The sequence below is a fragment of the Peromyscus eremicus genome, chromosome 11, assembly GCF_949786415.1.
Source record: "Peromyscus eremicus chromosome 11, PerEre_H2_v1, whole genome shotgun sequence".
Taxonomy (NCBI): domain Eukaryota; kingdom Metazoa; phylum Chordata; class Mammalia; order Rodentia; family Cricetidae; genus Peromyscus; species Peromyscus eremicus.
Window position 1 is genome coordinate 10,976,111 of NC_081427.1, and position 19,913 is coordinate 10,996,023.

At 37.6% G+C, this 19,913-nt stretch overlaps 1 long non-coding RNA gene across 1 annotated transcript in view; it reads right to left on the minus strand.

Annotated features, from left to right (window-relative positions):
• Positions 1–6,870, minus strand: part of LOC131921892 (uncharacterized) — a 44,065-nt gene extending 37,195 nt beyond the window's left edge. Inside the window, exon 1 of the long non-coding RNA XR_009382135.1 lies at positions 6,696–6,870. This is a non-coding gene — a long non-coding RNA (uncharacterized LOC131921892). The remainder of the gene's footprint in view (positions 1–6,695) is intronic.
• Positions 6,871–19,913: the final 13,043 nt, after the last annotated feature.

The following is a 19,913-nucleotide window of genomic DNA, read 5'->3' on the forward strand; positions in this document are numbered from 1 at the left end:
TCTCTAAATGTTGTAGATTATTACACACAGCATTCATAAGGGATTATTAATATTTTCTATCACTATGTGAAAACCAAGTTCCTTGGCTCCAATGTTGGGGCAGTTCAACCTATCAGAAATCCAGCCAACCCCAGATGATATTTTGGATTTTGCCATACAGGCTAGAGAGCTGACAGCTGATTGAAGGCCAAGGCTTCGCTGTAATGAGCCTTTCCAGTGTTGAATCCATCACTGCCACACTCACAAACATCAAGACTTGGCACCTCCCATTAGGAACTATTTAACCTGTAAGTCTGCATGGTGCAAGGGCTGGTGCAAACTGTCAAGCTAAAAGCTTGCAATAATGAAAATGTCTTTAACTGAGCTGCAAAACTAAGTAGCACATTTGTCTCAACAAAAAGGACCCTGAGGATTGAGGCATTCAAAACTAGCTTGCTCACACTTTTAGCATACATAGGTGATTATTCAAAATTCCTGTTTTTAGGATTCCCAGAATCTAAATACAGAACTCAGAAGCAAAGCATACAAATCTATAAATATAAACTGAATTCTTAGATAACCGGTGTTTAAATAAACTAATGAAAATGTCTGAAGACAAAGCACAGGCTCTGTTCATAGTTGTTAATAGAGATTAAAATAGAAATAAACTTTTACCAAGGAAACACTTTTCTGAATAGAATAAAGATGGAAAAAAATCACACACCCAGGTGAAACATGATCTGTAGGGTAAATGGATATCCTATATCCATGGAATTCTCCACACGCCCCAGTTCTCCTAGAGTTACCAGGAAATACATGACTATTCCAGACAACATACTCTGTAGAGGGATGAGGAGTGGCATCTCTGGTTTGAGGCATGTGACAGTAGGTATAGGCTGTGTGAGTTTCCTCCCCTGCCACAGTGATCCATTTCCCAACACGCGCGTGTCATCGGACAGTATGTACCTGCATCTCCAACCACCGTTACCAGCCTACATTAGACATGCATAGGGAAAAAAAAATTGTAAATGGCCACTGCAATCCTGAAGATAACTTGTAGCTACAATATAGCTCAACCTCACATTAGCAGATAATAGTGAGAGGAATTACTGATTTTTGGGAAAATAGTTGATATCAAGACAGTTCTAGGAAACAAGAATAAGTGACATGTGACAGCTAAGGCACTGTGATAACGCAGTCCAGAACTTGTTATATAAAGAGCTCCATGCAGACGAGCAGATACAGAGCCTGGTCATGGCTCAACTGGAAGCATGACTTCTTTCCTGGAACAGGGGTGACAACATGGAAGTATGCTCACAGAAACAAGGGAGGTGCTCATTTATCCACATAGGGACACAACGCAAAGACAGTCATGAAGCTGCTGAGGGATGACTCTGTAGAGCTCTCAGTAACGAAGGATAAAGTTTTTGTCAAGGCCATGTCAGCGTTAGACTATGCTAAATGTGCCAGCAGAGGTCTGGAGGTCACAGTTCCACACAAAGGTTATTCAGAGACAGAAGCAAATGTTGGATGATTTATGAAAAACGTGAGAGTTGTAATGAATCAAGGCATCCGGAGATTTGAGTTGAGAAATATTTAGGAGTGCGTGTGTGCAGTGTGTGTGTGTGTGTGTGTGTGTGTGTGTGTGTGTGCATGTAACAACAATTAAAGAAAAAAGAATCCAAGAATGTTTAAGAGAGCAAGAGGTGGAGTACATGGGAGAGTTTATAGGGAAGAAAGGGATGGAGAAATGATATAATTACAATATAATCTCAAAATATAAATAAAGATTTAAAAAATGAAATTTCACATCCAACTAATTATCATGTTTAGTGAGCTTAGCATTTTCTGCTCACATTATTTGGCCATTACTTTGATCAAATTACCACCCAATGATTGATTCAAATTTGTTGCTAAAGCAAATGTCACGAGCTGTCCTTTTTTTTTTTCAGTCAGTTAAAGGGATAATCAGTTTGTAAATAGTGATTAATATGACTATTACTACATGTAGACAAACCATGTCTTTATGTAAAAAGGAATGATTTTATTTCATTAAGTTAGCTAGCCAACTAAATGCTGCAAGCCGTTTAAACAAGCCCTTTCTTGTTTTATGTGCTTTTACTGACATCATAAAAATGAGCTAAACTTTTTCAACTCTCTATGAATTAGTGCAATATTTTACATTTTACATTTCTGTCTCTCAAGCAGTAACATTAAGCTGTCACTTTGGTTATTCAATAACCTGATGGCAAATATATGTACATGGTCACACACATTGTGTACACGTGCAGTTTTAAAATGTCACCCCACTCATATCAGCAGCATAGAATTTACTGACTTAATTCCGTTTTGAGTAGAAGGAAAAACAGGCAGTAGAGCTTTCTAACAACTTTTCAGCAGCTCATACAATTTTAAACTTGTTTGTGATTATAAGGAAATCCATCCACATCATGTGACACTGATAAAATAAATAGCCCAAGGAGACGTGAAGGGGGCCAAAGTGTTGTCCCAAGGTGTATAACCAAAACACCAGGGGATATGTTGAGGTTACAGAATATAAGAACATTAACTTCTTTTTAAAACCACAGAGGATGTTTAATTTCTTTTTTCTTCTTCTGGTGGTTTCTGAATACTTGTATGGGCAGAAGTATATGTGTATGCATACTGGGTTCACTCACACACACACACACACACACACACACACACACACACACTCATATTTACACATTGTCCCACATGTTCTATGCCTGCAAATGTTTTAAACAAAATGCAATGATCGGGTTAGCAAATGTACTCTATTAAATCACAAATGAGGATAAAATAGTAAATACTGTATAAAACTACAATTCACTGCCAAGAAGTTACTTAATGAATACAACCTTTCCCAAAAATCAAATTATCCTCCAAAGAAATTTACAGCTTAATGAACATTTCTGAAAATACATCACTAAATTTACACTTTAAGTAAGTCAGTCCTAGATTATCTACCATATACCTGCCCTCAAAATCCAAGGCTTTAGACAGGCAGGTATATGGTACAGCTTTCAAAATTTCTGTGACACAGTACTGGGTCTTAGTGCCACCAGCCTGAAATTAAAGCATACACATTAAAATATCATAAAAAGCAACTTTTCTTTAGAAACAAAAACTATAAATTTCAATTGTCCTTACACTTACAGCACAAGACAGTGTGATGATATTTAACTGATCCATGTTTTTCTCTAAAGTGTGAAGTATTTCCTATTTGTTTAAATCTACACAAAATCTTATATACAAAACTGTTATAATGACTACTATGTTTCAGGCCCTTCCTGAGTTTGCCATGCTAAAGAATGACCTTAGACATGCATGCCCACATTCAAGGATGACCTCCCACTTCCATGACCCACAAGTAGAAAAGAGTAAAGGTCATGGGTTCATCAGTGAACTTGCGACAATTTTTAGATTACACAGACATTCTGAAGCAGAATAAGATGTAATAAATTGAGCCAATTGTATTCTGTATTTACAATTAGTCAAATAGGAGCCAGAACTATAATTAAAGGCACCCAGAGGAGCCAAAATAATAACTCCTAAATAGTCACCTAGTTTTCCATACAGATTCATATGTTTACAACGAACACATTTGCAAAACTGTTTTTGGTATTATTTGAGTAAGTCTGGGAAGCTATTGAACATCTCCAGAGACTAACTCAAGTCTTTAAAATGCTTTAAAAATTTTAAAAGTCTTTAAAAATTAAAGACAGCATGGGGAAATATACCTGGTTTCCAGTCTTACACAAATAGATGAGAAAAGATAAATGTCATCTATGGGAACAACATCACCTTTCCAAAAAGTTCATCAGGCTCACTGCATTTGAAGCTTATTTCTCACATTCACTACTTAATTTGCTCAAGAGTAAAATAATAAATAAACTCTGCATTCCTAAAATATTGGAAGGGATTAGAGGATAGGATGATAGTCAATAATATTAAAAGAACAATATTGTGATCCTATATATAATAATATCAGTAAGGCGTAAACATCTGGGAAGGGGAGTCAAGCACACTGATGTGAACAGAGATTTGCATATTAGTAATGGATAGCTTCATAGACCCGTAGTTCTATTTTGCATTTGTTCCATTTTCTACTTGAATGAGATATATACATCCCATAAATGGGTTTCTGAAAAAAATCCCAGCTTTTATTATCAACATAAGTTTCCTCACTTAGTTCAATTTTTCTTAGTCACTTGATCAAGAGTGAGTAAAAATATTCTTTGATACAAAGAATGCCTAAGTGAAATATGCTAAATTTCATCAAGTGAAATGTAGGACTCAATGGGACAATATAAATATTCCCTACATAGCCACACTGCTCTATCTTCAGATCCTAAATCATGGACTGGTCCACAGTTAGCACTCTATAGACATCTAATTAATAAATTAACAACTGGATTAAAGTGAGGAGAATCAACTAACTTGTTGAAAACTTCTCCCCTTCTCCCCAAACCTGTATCTCTATAAGCATTGATTTTAACATGTGTAATTTGGTGTCACAATATCTAATGTAAAGAATCAGCTTCATGTATTTAGGTAAACATAAATAGAAATATGAAACAAGCCTTGGCATGGCCCCTACTGCCCCATTCCAGCCCATGAATGTCCACAATGGGCCGCCTGACTTCTCCAGTAGCCAAAAGCAGAATGCTTCTGGAAAGTGAACATTAGGTAAGGAGGGAGTACTGTGGGATGGTCTGTATGTCAAATTGCTCTGATTGGTCAATAAATAAAACACTGATTGGCCAGTGGCCAGGCAGGAAGTATAGGCGGGACAAGCAGAGAAGAGAATTCTGGGAAGTGGAAGGCTGAGGCGGAGAGACACTGCCAGCCGCCACCATGACAAGCAGCATGTGAAGATGCCAGTAAGCCACAAGCCACGTGGCAAGGTATAGATTTATAGAAATGTGTTAATTTAAGATATAAGAACAGTTAGCAAGAAGCCTGCCACGGCCATACAGTTTGTAAATCATATAAGCGTCTGTGTGTTTATTTTATAAGTGGGCTGTCGGACTGCCAGGACTTGGTGGGAGCTGGAAAGAAATTCTCCAGCCACAGATGGAGGAAAATTAGGACAAGAGGGCATCCTGAATCCCTCTACATACAAAGCCTGGATTTGCCTCAGCCAATTTCTCCACCAGGCTCCTCACTCCTGTATCTGCCCTCTGAGAATGTTTGATTTTGTAGAGCAAAGAATGCCTAATAATCTTCTAAAATGGACCCTCACAGAGGAAGCCAAAACATGACCCAGAAACCCAGAATCTGACACCTTTCACACCACCTCACTTTGCTTCCCCACTGACCCTGGCAAAGGAACTCGCAATTGCACCCTGGCGTAACTGAGAAATTTATGCTAAATCTTGAATTTAAGCTATTTTGATTGGAAAAGATACTGGTTTTTCTCCTTTCTCTACTTTCTTAAATTGTGTTTTTTGCTTAAAAGATAATTAAAACTGACTAAAGGAAAAGGAAAACTCCCCATCTTCAGACAGAACACAACTCTGAGTTGAGAGAGTCCCTTCTATACAGGCTGGGAACACAAACAGTCATAGCATTGATTTTTATGCTTATAAGCTCAATTCTTTAAAGGTTATTTTATTAATTCTGCTTACGGGTTATAGTTAATAGAAATAATTAAATGAAACCCACAAGGTATTAAATACTTCCTATTTAATGGTCCTTGCGTTGAACCTGAGAAAACAACAGAACATCTCCATTAGTCCACTTCTTCCAAGCAATTTCTACTAGAAGATTGACAAGTGTAAAAATAGGTTGCCAATTGTAGTCACAAAACTGTATTGGGTTACAGTCATTTTCTTAGCTACACTCAGTCCTTGATACAAAAGGTCTCCTGCTGATGTTTAACATGGTAATTTGTAGCAGGTTGTAAAATACTTATTAGTCACCCCCTGAGCTCTCAAAGAATAGATCAAATTCTTTAATCTTACGATAAAATCAACACATTCTACCTGCATTCAAATGGTAGATTTTTAGCTATCAAAAATAACTTCTTAGTTTTGTTTTCTCTGTGGATCTACAAACCATATAATGAAATAAAACATTCTTTACAACTGCCAAAGTATAACAAGGAAGCTCTACTCCACATTTACTCTCCCCTCTTGATCTTAAAAATATGGTCAACCTAATACTCTGCCTCAAAAAAGTTGCTCGTGGACTTAATAACTTGTATAGTACGTTACATTTTAGTATTGCAGGGAAAAGAACAGTGCCACAGTGGAGAGTGTGTTGACATATTAGCTACAAATGTACTACACATACAAACTATGAGAATTTGAGAGGAATGTAAGTATGTACCTGTTTTCAGCTAATTCAGAAACAAAGAACATAAATTCATTTATGTATTCAAATTCTGTGCTTTTCAAAAGAGCATCTTTAGTTCTCTTGTATGTTTAAATATAATGTAAATATGATTCTATAAGAGTATAAACTCAAATACATGCCATGGAGAAAAGAGAGCTAGGTAAAAACTTTTTATGAAAATCCATAATTTCTAAATAAATACTCACTCTTGCTGAGCTGGGTGCTTTTTTTTCTAAAAAAGCAAGACAGTTGGCTATAAATAAGAACTAAAATAATAATAGCAACCTGTGATTACTATATACACATCTATCTGGAAACCCAAGTTTAAGTTTATAGAGCAAGACAATGTTCCATACCAATTGGAGTCTTCCACATACATAGTAGACCAGAGCATGACACACTGTGGCAGACTGTAACAACCAAAGGTCACTGCGAAAAGAAGTCAACAGCCAGGATGTAGCCATAACTGAAGGTCATGTAATAGAATCATCTCAAAGCCCTCTTAACTAACCCTAAACTAACCCTAAAACATAGACAGAATGGAATTTTCTCAAACCAAGACAAAAACACAGGATTCTGGTGTTGCCCTGGAGACATTTAAAGTAAGTGAGGTTCCCACATTTAATAAGTTCCTGACTTTGGGCAAGCCATTTAAACTCAGCTTCACTAAAATCATCTTGTCTTATTACAGATGTGATGTGGTTATGACGGTTCAGTATCGAGTGTTTCCCGTGTGATAGACTAATGAAAGAGAAAGAGGCCAATGTTAGCCATGTGAGATAGATCCCACACTTAAAAACGCATGTGTACTCTTTGAGTTTATGAGATTCTTAAAATGATATGTTAAGAATACCTAATTGTGGCAACTCTGTTTCAGTGATAGGAGTCATGAGGAAATGAGAAGGGCAGAGTAATAGAAGCAATAGACTTTCATCCAGAGAAGAAAAGGAAGTCTAGGTACGGAAACAAAGAAAATATAAATGCACTTCCAGAGATGTAACAATGAATGGCGGCTGAGTTTTCACAGAAATATATTTTTAGAACTTTGGTTGTCTGAAGTTAGTTAAAATCTATAGAGGGCTTCCTGTATGAACATGTGTATGTTGTTTGTATATGTGTGTCTTTTAACTTGAGATCATGGAAATCTCATTTCAGACTCTATTAGTTGCTTTTCTGTCGCTGTGATAATGCACAGTGACCAAGGAAACTTACAGAAGGACAAGTTTATTTAGGCTTCTGTTCCTGGAGGATAAGAGTCCATCACCATCACGGAAGGGAAGCATGGCAGCAGGCAGGCATGGTAGCTATAGCAACAAGTTGAGAGCTTATATGTTAAACCACAAGCAGGAAGCAGAGAGAGTGAGTTGAGAATGGCACATAGCTTAAGCTCTCAAAACGTACCCAAACTGACATACTTCCTCTGGCAAGGGCATGCCTCCCGAACTGCCCCAAACAATACCACTAACTGCAGAAAGAGCATTCAAATACCGGAGAATGGGGGCGTGGCCTATCATGCAAACCACCATACAGGCCCTACAAACTTATCCCACCTATTCTTTTCATGGCATAATATCCCATAACGTGAATGGATCTGAATTTATTATATTTTGTTTCCTTTATTACAAGTGTGTCTCTGAGTTTATGGCCTGTTTTCTACAAAGTTACAAATTAGATATAATTGATTAGTTGTTTTTAATTGTTTGTGTTCTAATAGATTAAAAGAAAGAACAAAGGCCAAATTCAATTGCCACAATGTATATTTCTCTGAATAACAATGAGTCTAATATATTTTCCATGTATTTATAACAATTTGTAATTCTATTTAATGTGCTGTTTGTATTCTACTTTTTTTTTTTTGGGTTTTTCGAGACAGGGTTTCTCTGTGTAGCTTTGCGCCTTTTCCTGGAACTCACTTGGTAGCCCAGGCTGGCCTCGAACTCACAGAGATCCGCCTGGCTCTGCCTCCCAAGTGCTGGGATTAAAGGCGTGCACCACCACCGCCCTATTCTACTTTTTTAATAGATGTTGAAATATTATTTATCAATAATATTAGTTTTTATCTGCATATGCATTTATTTTATTGTTCATAATTTTAATCTTTTTATATAAATTTATATATAAATTTAATATAATTTAAATCTGTTTTTAAGTTAAGTTTTAAATATTTATATTGAATTTCATATGTAAGTTTTTATATCTAAATTTCATATATATCACTAAATGAAATCAGTAACAAAATTTGGTTTGATAAAATAATTCAATTTTTAACTGAATATCCAGATATATTATTTTAAAAACTGAATTTCCTAGGTTGATTTAAGATAGAAATTTTATCCTGTACAAAGTTACTCATCCCATGTCAGAGTTCACATGAATATAAATATAAATATATATATAAAATATTCAGTTACATCTTTTATACCCAGTTTTATATAGAGAGATACATATTTTGTTTCATTTGTTGGAGATTATGTTGACTTTGTTTCTATATGACTATCTTAAACAAAACAAATTTACTTTTACAATAGAATTATAACATGTTAAGTCATCTCTGTACCCATAAAGATATTTTCCAAATTTTGAATATTCTTTCCTGTTCTTTGTAGATAGTTTCAGCATTAATTTTCCAAACTCCTCTTAATTTCTTTAGTCCTTGTTTCAACATTGGTGGTTCTAACGTTAATTTTTTAAACAACAAATCAGTATCTTACAGACTTCCAGTAGTGATTGCATATTTTTCCATTTAATAATTTTAGCATTTTTTACAACACATGTACAAATAACATACACTTTCCTGATTCTGAGTAAAAAAATGTGTGCAGCAATATGTATGTTTATGGTAATATGTTTCTTTTGTTCAAACTACCTTAAATTTGACAGTGTGTCATGGAGAGAGCATTTAGGAGAAGAAAAAAATCACACTTCTTAATATATTATTTAAATATAGCTAGATATTTATGCATATTCAAGTATTTTGTGCTATCTTTGACATCATCACAAAAGGTTATTTCATTGTAAAAAAATTCTATAAAAGAAGCATTTTAATTATGCTCTTTTTAACTTTCTGTGTATGTTTTGACTGATATATGCATGTGCACCATATGTCTGCAATGCCCACAGTTGTCAGAAGATGGAATCAGAACCCCTGGAGCCGGAGTTACAGTCAGTTGTGAGCCACCATGTGGGTGCTGGAAACCAAACCCAGGCCCTCTGTAAGATCAGGAAGTACTCTTCATTGCTAAGCCATCTCTCCAGATCCTTCATTGTATTTTTAATATATCTTATAACTAATATTAAAAACCACAGAATTGTTTTATAATGAAATAATTATTTATAAGCATTTGTTTCTTAAGTATCATGTGCTGGGTCATGCTGTTTTTAATGAAACACATGTTGTCTATTTATAATGTTTTCTATCAATGGTTTGCTCATAAAACAATTGTGTGAGTCAACTGACTTATTTGAATGTTACTAACCCTGATATTACAATTAGTTGTACTAGAGTGTTAGAAAAAAAAAAAAACACTAGAGAGTCCTACCTCTAGGACTAGGCCCTAGGGCACAACCCATGCCCCAGAACCCCCACCCATTGCTGCCCCAGTTGCCAGCCAGCAGGGAAGACTCCTGTGGGCAGACTTCCCCACCAACACCCCACATCCAACTCTGCAATCTACAAGATTCACTACCTACCCCAAACTCACCCATCCCTCTGCAACCTTGGCAGATTCCTGATACACAGAATCTGCCAGCTCTGATTGGACCAAGAGGTGAGCAACTCTTTTTCCCACCCAGAGAGTCCTGCCTCTAGGGACTGAGACACAACCTGTGCCCCTCCACCCCCACTCATCTCAGCTCCAGTTGCAAACCAGAAGAGAAGACTCCTGTGGGCAGGCTTCCCCACCAACACCCCTGTCCAACCCTGCAATCTACAAGACCCACTCCCTACCCCAAACACTCTCATCCCCCTGCAACCTCAGCAACTCCCTAAGATACAGAATCCACCAGCTCCAATTAGACCAAGAGCTAAGATTGGACTAAGAGAGGCTCCCTGAGACACAGACACAGCAAGCACAGATTGGACCAAGAGCAGCTGCCTCAGACATAGACACCTCTTGTACCTATTGAAGGAAGAGATGGGTAGACTTCAGTGGAAAAATGAATACAACAACATAAAGAGCGATATGGCATCGCCAGAATTTAGCGGTTCTACAACATCAAGACCTGAATATCACAATATAGAAGAAGCAGAAGAAAGCAACCTTAAAAATAACTATATGAAGATGATAGAGGCCTTTAAAGAGGAAATGAAAATTTTCTTAAAGAAATTGAGGAAAAGACAAACAAAAAATTGGAAGAAATCAATAAATCCTTTAAGAAAGCCAAGAAAACAAAGGAAAAGCAATTAAAAAGGTGAAGGAAACAGTTTGACCACTGAAAATTGAAAGAGAAACAATGAAGTAGATACAAACCAAAGGAATGCTGGATATAGAAAATCTAAGTAAATGACCAGGAACTACAGATGCAAGCATAACCAACAGAATATAAGAGATGGAAGAGAGAGTCTCTGGCAAGGAGGATACAATAAAGGAAACATTCATCAGTCAAAGAAAACACCAAAGTCAAGAAAAGTCGTAACACAAAACATCTAGGAAATCTGGGACACCATCAAAAACTCAAACCTAAGAATAATAGGGATGGAAGAAGAAGAATACCAACTCAAAGGGACAGAAAATATACTCAACAAAATCATAGAAGAAAACTTTCCCAACATGAAGAAGAAAATACCTATGAAGAAACAAGAAATTTATAGAATACCAAATAGACTAGACCCAAAAGAAAACTCCCTTTGCCACATAATAATCAAATCACTAAACATACAGAATAAAGAAAGAATATTAAGAGCAGCAAAGGAAAAAGGCCAAGTGACTTATAAAGGCAGACCCATCAGAAAGACACCATATTCTCAACAGAGACTCTGAAAGCCAAAAGGTCCTGGACAGACATAATGCAGACACTAAGAGACCAAAGATGCCAGCTCAGACTACTATATGCAGCAAAACTTTCAATTCCCATAAACAGAGTGCACAAGACATTCCAAGACAAAACCAGATTTGAACAATACCTGTCTACAAATCCAGCCCTAAAGAAAGCACAAACTAAGGAAGTTAGACGCACGCATAAAAACATAGACAATAGAAAACCCCACAGCAGCAAATCCCAAAGAAGGGAAATACACATACACTATAACCAAAAGATAACAGGAAGTAACAATCTCTGGTGATTAATATCCCTTAATATCAATGGACTCAATTCGTCTGTAAAAAAGATACAAGCTAACAGAATGGATATGAAAACAGGATCCATCCTTCTGTTTCATATAAGAAACACAACTCAACTTCAAAGACAGACACTACCTCAGATTAAAAGCCTGGGAAAATACTTTCCAATCAAATGGACTTAAGAAGCAAGCTAGTGTAGCTATCCTAATATCTAACAAAATAGACTTCCAACTAAAAATCAATCAAAAGAGATTGAGAAGGTCATTACATATTCATCACAGGGAGAATCCAAGAGACGAAGTCTCAATTTATGCTCCAAATACAAAGGCACACACATATGTAAAAGAAACATTACTAAAGCTTAAATCACACATCAAACCCCACACACTAGTAGTGGGAGATTTTAACACCCCACTCTCACCAATGGACAGGTTTGCCAGACAGAAATTTAACAGAGAAATAAGAAACCTAACTTATTGACTCAAATGGACTTAATAGATATCTACAGAACATTCCACCTAACACAAAAGAATACAATTTCTTCTCAGCACCCCATGGAACCTTTTTTAAAATCAACCACATACTCAGTCACAAAGCACATCTCGTCAGATTTAAAAAAAATGGGATAACCTCCTGTACTTTATCAGACTACCATGGCTTAAAGTTAGACTTTAACAACAACAAAAATTACAGAAAGCCTATAATCTCATGGAAACTGAGTAATGCTCAACTGAATAATCAATGGGTCAAGGAAGAAATAAAGAAATTAAAGACTTCCTAGAATTCAATGAAAATGAATGGACAACATACCCAAACCTATGAAACACTATGAAAGCAGTGCTAAGAGGGAAATTCATAGCATTAAAAGCCCACAAAAAGAAGTAGGATAAATCACAAACTAGCACTTTAACAGCTCACCTTAAAGCTCTAGAACAAAAAGAAGCAATTTCACCCAGGAGGAATAGATGCCAGGAAATAATCAAATTGAGGGCTGAAATGAATGAAATAGAAACAAAGAGAACAATACAAAGAATTAATGAAACAAAGAGTTGGTTCTTTGAGAAAATCAACAAGATAGACAAGCCCTTATCCAAACTAACCAAAAGGCAGAGAGAGAGCATCCAAATTAGCAAAATCAGAAATGAAAAGAGAGACATAACAACAGACAATGAGGAAACCCAGAGAATCATCAAGTCATACTTCAAACACCTGTACTCCACAAAATTGGAAAATCTAAAAGAAATGGGCAATTTTCTGGATAGTTAACTACATACCAAAATTAAATCAAGACCAAATGAACAATTTAAATAGACCTATAACCCATAAGGAAATAGAAACAGTCATTAAAAGTCTCCCAACCAAAAAAAGCCCAGGTCCAGATGGTTTCAGTGCAGAATTCTACAAGAATTTCAAAGAAGAGCTAATACCGATACTCTTCAAATTTTCCACACAATAGAAACATAAGGAACATTACCAAACTCCGTTTATGAGGCTACAGTTACCCTGATATGCAAAGCGCACAAAGATGCAACAAAGAAAGAATTACAGACCAGTATCCCTCATGAACACTGATGCAAAAATACTCAATAAAATACTAGCAAACTGAATCCAAGAACACATCAAAAAATTACCCACCATGACCAATTAGGCTTCATCCCAGGAGTGCAAGGATGGTTCAACATTTGAAAATCTGTCAATGTATTACACTATATAAACAAATTGAAAGAAATAAATCACATGACCATCTCATTAGATGCTGAAAAAGCCTTCTGCAAAATCCAACACCTCTTCATGATAAATGTTTTGGAGAGATCAGGAATACAAGAAATTTACCTGAACATAATAAAGGCAATTTATAGCAAGCCGACAACCAACATCAAATTAAATGGAGAAAAACTCAAAAAGATTCCACTAAAATCAGGGACAATAGAAGGCTGTCCACTCTGCCCATATCTATTCAATATAGTACTTAAAGTTCTAGCTAGAGCAATAAGACAACAAAAGGAGATCAAGGGGATACAAATTGGAAAGGAAGAAGTCAAACTTTCGCTATTTGCAGACAATATGATAGTACACATAAATGACCCCAAAAATTCTACCAGGGAATTCCTACAGCTGATAAACTCCTTAAGTAATGTGGCAGGATACAAAATTTACTTTAAAAAAATCAGTAGCTCTCCTATATACAAATGATAAACAGGTTGAGAAAGAAATCAGAGAAACATCACCCTTTACAATAGCCACAAATAATATAAAACACCTTGAGGTAACTCTAACTAAGCAAGTGAAATGTATAACATTTGTCTGTATGACAAGACCTTTAAATGTCTGAAAAAAAATTGAAGAAGATATTAGAAAATGGAAAGAACTACCATGCTCATAGATAGGGAGGTTTAGCATAGTAAAAATGTCAATCTTACCAAAAGCAATCTACAGATTCAATGCAATCCCCATCAAAATCCCCACACAATTCTTCACAAACCTGGAACAAACATTACTCAACTTCATATGGAAAAACAAAAAGCCCAGGATAACTAAAACAATCCTGTACTGTAAAGCAACCTCTGGTGGCATCACCATCCCTGACCTCAAGCTCTACTATACAGCTATAGTAATAAAAACAGCTTGGTACTGGCATAAAAACTGACACGTGGACCAATGGAATCAAATTGAAGATCCTGACATTAATCCACACACCTATGAACATCTGATTTATTACAAAGAAGCCAAAACTGTACAATGGCAAAAAGAAAGTATCTTCAACAAATGGTGCTGGCATAACTGAATGTCATGTAGAAGATTGCAAATAGATCAGTATCTATCAACATGCACAAAATTCAAGTCCAAGTAGACCAAAGACCTCAACATAAATCCAGTTACACTGAACCTGATAGGAGAGAAAGTAGGAAGTAGCCTTGAATGTATTGGCACAGGAGACCATTTCTTAAATATAACACGAGTAGCACAGACACTGAGAAACAATTAATAAATGGGACCTCCTGAAACTGAGTAGCTTCTGTAAGACAAAGGACACGGTAAGACAAAACAACAGCCTACAGAATAAGAAAAGATCTTCACCAACTCTACATCTGACAAGGGGCTGATCTCCAAAATATATAAAGAATTCAAGAAACTTTACATCAAAATACCAAACAACTCAATTAAAAAAATGGGCTACAGAGCTAAGCAGAGAATTCTCAACAGAAGAAACTCAAATGGCTGAAAGACATTTAAGGAATTGCTCAACATCCTTAGTCATTAGGGAAATGCAAATCAAAACGACTCTGAGATACCATCTTACACATGTCAGAATGGCTAAGATCAAAACCACTGAAGACAGCTTATGTTGGAGAGGATGTGCAGCAAGATGAACACTCCTCCACTTTTGGTGGGAATGCAAACTTATACAACCACTTTGGAAATCAGTATGGCAGTTCCTCAGAAAATTAAGAATCAATCTACCTCAAGACCCAGCTATACCACTCTTGGGCATATACCCAAGGAATGCTCAATCAAACCACAAGGACACATTCTCAACTATGTTCATAGTAGCATTATTTGTGGTAGCCAGAACCTGGAAACAACCTAGATGCTCCTGAACCAAAGAATGGATAAATAAAATGTGGCACATACATGCAACGGAGTACTACTCAGCAGAAAAAAAAAATGACATCATGAGGTTTGCAGGCAAATGGATGGAACTGGAAAATATCATCCTGAGTGAGGTAACCCACACTCAGAAAGATGAACTTGGTACGTACTCACTCATAAGTGGATACTAGATGTAAAGCAAAGGATAACCAGACTACACCCCACAGCTCCAGAGAAGCTTGCTAACAAGGAAGACTCTAAGAGGGACGCATGGATCACCTTGGAAAAGGGAAATAGAGTAGATTCTAATGGAGGTAAGGGGGGCAATAGAAGGTAGGGGATGGGAGATGAGAACATAAGGGTACAGGATGCTCTAGCTGGAACAGGAACAGAGTGGGAGAGCAATGAAAAAGATAACATGATCAAAGGAGACATCATGGGGATAGGGAGAAACCAGGTGCTAGGGAAGGTCCCAGGAATCCACAAGGATGACCTCAGCTTAGACTCCTATCAGCAGTGGAGAGGGTACCTGAACTGGCTTACCACAGTATTCAAATGGGTAAATACCCCGCCATCATAGAGCCTTCATCTAGTAACTGGTGGAAGCCAATGAAGAGATTCACAGCCAAGCACCAGACCAAGCTCCAGAAGTCGGGTCAATGAGAGAGAAGAGGGATTCTATGAGCAAGGGGCATCAAGATCATGATGTGGAAATCTACAGAGATAACTAAACCAAACCAGTGGAAACTCATGAACTTTAGATCAACAACTATGGAGCCTCCATGGGACTGGACTAGGTTCTCGGCATAAGCAAAACAGTTGTGTAGCTTGATCTGCTTAAGGGGCCCCTGGTAGTAAGATCAGGATCCATCCTTGGTGCATGAGCTGGCATTTGGAGCCTACTACCTATGGTGGGACACCTTGCATAGACTTGATGCAGGTTAGGGGTTTGGACCTGCATCAACTGAATGTACCAGGCTCTGCTGACTCCCCATGGGAGGCCTTACCTTTTCAGAGAAGGGAATGGGGGTGGGAGTGGAGGAAAGGCTGGGGTGGGAGGAAAGAAAAGCGGGGATCTGGGGTTGGTATATAAAATGAATGAAAAAAATTCTTAATTAAAAAAAACAAAAAAACCAACCATTTAAAGAAACAGATACTAAGAATATCAGAGATTTAATAATAAGAAATCTCATTAACAGAGCTGCTTGTCCTGGGTCAATGAGGCCAATAAAATTAGAAGCCAAGATTCTATAATTAGCAGCAAATAATCCAGTTAACATTAATATGTGATAACAATGTTAGTCTCCTCATGAACCGGGCTTAACCTACTATTTAAAAGGAAACCATATGTGCCTTCTGATAGCTTCTCTCATGCAACACTACTGGAGAGGTTTAGCATCTACAAGGTCCACAGAGGGAAAAATCCATTAGGAGGGATCAGGAAGTTTCCCAAGACTTCAAAACCTAAAAGTAGAAACCAGTTTTGTTAGAAGCCACTACCAAGCATGTCAGGTTTCTGTCTTCCATAACACATGAACCATATTTAAAAAACCCTTCCACATCTGCTATAGTTTAGATGTTGAATATCTCCCCAAGAGATATTCAAAAGCAGGTGTTGAAGACCTGGTGTCCAGCAATCAGAAGTAAAGGAAACTTTAAGGAGATCAGCCCAATGGAAGATGTCAGAATCCACCTCCAACATGTCGAAGGATTCTTGGGGGTAGGAGAGAGGAATGAGGAAGTATTAGATAAAAATATAGATGGAGACAAGAAAGACAGAGACACAGGATAGCTTCAGGAGGGGCCTGGGTCAATACCCAGCCGCCCAGATTTTTATTCTAAAGGACTTTTTATACACTACCAAGTGGGAGAGGCAAAAGACCTCCCCCTTTCAAGATCAAACCACAACTTATAGCCAAGTGTAGACCCTTCAAACCACCTGGTAACCATGCCCCTGGCCAAATCATCCTATTATGCAACCCTGCTGGGTAAAGCAAGCTCAGACTTTCTGATCTTGAGTAAGGCTTTACTAGTGAGGCTCTGTAGGCCCCCACAGGAAGGGAGTTTAGGTTGTTGAGAGGCTGGCTCAAAGATGCTTGTGGGACTTTGGTCTTTCTCCTCTATTCTCACATCCCAGTCACAAAATGAATTGTTTTGCAAACCCTGTGCTTCCAGTATGCTGGGCTACCACCATCCCCAACCAGAGATAAAAAGCAAAGGGTTATCTACCCATAACTGAAACCTCCAAAACTGTGAGCTGAAATCAGCCTTGCCCTTTGTCTCTTAGAAGGTGATTCTCCCAGGCATGTGTATAGTAACAGAATGAGGAACTGATGATATCAAAGAATTTCTGTTGTTTCGAGTCTCACACATTAACACAGGAGTACGTTCCCTAAGTGGTATATGGCCTCCAGTGCTGCTGCACCTACCTATGTGGAACTCTATCTATGGCCTTCTCCAGAACCTTCTCACATTGACTTGAGTCCCTGTAAAGCAGCCTCACCTACCTAACCCTAAGTGGGGATACCATTTTTTGCTTTCTTAGAGTGTGTGAATTAGATATGAGATTACATTTTATTGAGGTTATGGTCTCAGATGTGAAAAATGGCGTATTGTTAAACATTTTATTTTATCTCCAATTTCCTATAGAACTCATGTATGAGTTTCATCTCAGAATAATCTTAAATATAAACATGTGATAGAGATTATTCTAAGACTGTATTATGCAGATAAGAATGAGCCTGACTTTTAGAAGTGAATCACCAGTAACTTATATTGTCTTAAAACATGATCATATTTTATCAATATATATCCTTTATAGGAAAAATCCAGTTACTTAGGAGATCATAGTAACTACAGTATTGTGATGAGTAGTCTTGTATGGCTCAGAGGTTAAGAGCACTGGCTACTCTTCCAGAGGTCCTGAGTTCAATTCCCAGCAACCACCTGATGGTGGCTCATAACCATCTATAATGAGATCTGGTGCCCTCTTCTGGCCTGCAGGCATACATGCAGGCAGAACACTGTATACATAATCAATAAATAAATCTCTAAAAGAAAAAATGATATAAGCTAGAATTATCTGAAAAGAGGGACCCTGAATCCAGCTGAAAGTCATTTTCTTAATTAGTGATTATTGAGGGAGGGCCCAGCCCATTGTGGGTGGTGCCATCCCTGGACTGGTGGTCCTGGGTTCTGTAAGAAAGCAGGCTGAGCAAGCTATGGGGAGAAAACCAGTAAACAACACCCCTCCATAGCCTCTGCATCATTCCATGTCTCCAGGTTCCTGCTCTGCTTGAGTTTCTGTCCTGATTTCCTTTGATGATGAACTGTGATATCAAAGTTCAAGGTGAGTAGACCCTTTCCTCCCTAAGTTGCTTTGGTCATAGTATTTCATCATAGGAAGAGTAACTAAGACAAGTACAATCCAGCTTTCAGATTAGAATCTGGATTTAGGTTCTGTTGATGGAGAAAAAGAAAACCAATCCTATCCTGTTTGTCCAAAGTATGTCTGGATATCTACAGGGCAACCCAGCAGTCAGGAGTACCCAAATACATTATTGCAGCAGCAACAGCTTAAAATTTATCACATCTCCATACTCTGATATGAACTCCAATTTCTTCTTGATTTCAGCAAATATTACAAATTATATATATATTAATTTCTTCAGTAAGATGGAGCCCATGAGATGGTAGATAGATTGATAGATAGGTAGGTAGATAGATGGATAGATAGATAGATAGATAGATAGATAGACAGATAGATGATAGAGAGATAGAGAGATGGCAGATCTATCTGTATACGTATATGAGAGGGGACATATTTGAGTAGTTAGCTCTGGTAACAACAGGCTGAGCTGTTCCCCCATAGCTGGATACTCTTATATCTGTAGCTTGTCTCTGTCTAAATCAAAAAGTCTGAGAACCAGTGGCCACTGAATTTAGTCCTAGAGAAAAGGAGACCCATCCCAACCAAAGGACAGAGAGTTTTCACCGATACCCAAGGACAGGTTGTGTATAACCCAGCTCCAGAATGGAGAGAGACATGTATATGAGTCTTTCGTTGTTCTTCTCTGGAATGGCCAGCATTCTTGAGTTAGTCCACCTAGACTAACATATGCCAAACTCCTGGGGAAAGATACACTTTAGAAACACTCAAGATAGCCCATACCGGTTTTCTAGCTGTTCCTCACTCCGCTCAATGTGACACTGAAAGCTAGCCAGCACAGTAGAAAAACAGTACAAATACCTCGCAAATAAACCTGCAGCTTTCATAAGCTCTTGCTTTGCAGTCTTCTGTAAGTTTTCTTGCTTTTACAATCTTGTTAATGGAATATGGGGGGAAAGCAAAGACTAATAAAAACACTCTGTTTCTGTAAGAGAGGAGCAGAAGAAACTGGTGAGAACTGTTTCAACCACTTTCAAAGCAGATTTGAGAGCAGACTCCGAATCCAGTTACCATATTCAAAACTCCTCCCTGTGGGAGCTGAGCTCTTAGCACAAAGCTTCATCCAGCTTCCCTAGACCCCCATTCTTAATCTAGAGCACAGGCTCTAAAGAACAACAGCGAAAGTTTCATATAGCTAGAGAGGGGAGGCTGCCTATGCACTGCCACACTGAAACTTAAAGACCTTATTAAAATGCACAACAAATCCTTCATCACCAGAGGGCAAAAGTAGCTTTCAATACTTCATAAGGGTTTAC